This window comes from Chrysochloris asiatica, unplaced genomic scaffold, assembly GCF_000296735.1.
Source record: "Chrysochloris asiatica unplaced genomic scaffold, ChrAsi1.0 scaffold00062, whole genome shotgun sequence".
Taxonomy (NCBI): Eukaryota; Metazoa; Chordata; class Mammalia; order Afrosoricida; family Chrysochloridae; genus Chrysochloris; species Chrysochloris asiatica.
In genome coordinates, this window is record NW_006408580.1 from 5,916,202 (window position 1) to 5,917,131 (window position 930).

Here is a 930-nt window from a genome sequence, read left to right on the forward strand (position 1 = left end):
TACTCCCGTAAAGATTTACACCCTCGGAAACCCTGCACAGGGTCGCTATGGGTCGGACCCGACTCGATGGCACTTAACAACAACAACAACAACAACAATCGCACATTTAACAGCTGAAAAACTAGAAAACAAATGGTTTCCAGACATTGCCCAATAAACTGATCAGGATGTAGAAAAGGAGACAAATTTGGTGAGCTTTATGATTTTCTCATACTGTCTAGAAGCAGTATCAGAAGAGTGGGGAAAGAAAGGACTGGAAACAAGAAACACAGGAAGGAAGTGTGATAAGTGAGGTTACCTTGAGGGGATTGCCATCACTGGCAATCGGAGATGAAATGTACGATTTGTTGAATATAAAATTGATGAACTGCTCTGTAAACCTGCACTCAATTCACAATACAAAGTTTTTATAAAGAAAAAAAATACTGTCTTTCTAGAATTCTACACTCAGCAAAAAGATATTTTAAAAATTGAGGCAAAACAAACTTTTTGAGGAGTAGACAAAAACTAAAGGAGCCCGGGTGACACAGTGGTTAAGCTTTAAAAAAATGGCCAATTTGAACCCACTCAGAGGAAATCATCGGACAATCTCATTGATATCCCATGCGACTAAAGTTTTACTAAAGGTAATAGAGAAACAGCTATAATCATACATTGACAGAGAACTTCCAGAGGTTCAAGCCAGATTCAGAAGAGGCCATGGAATGAAAGATATCATTGCTGATTTCCTATGGATCTTGGCTGAAAGCAAAGAATATCAGAGAGATGTTTACCTGTGCTTTATTGACTACGCAAAGCCTTTCGATTGTGTGGATCATGACAAGCTATGGACAGCATTGCGAAGTATGAGTATTCTGGAACACTTAATTGTGCTCATGAGGAACCTGTACCTGGACCAAGAGGCAGTTGTTCGAACAGAACATGGGAACA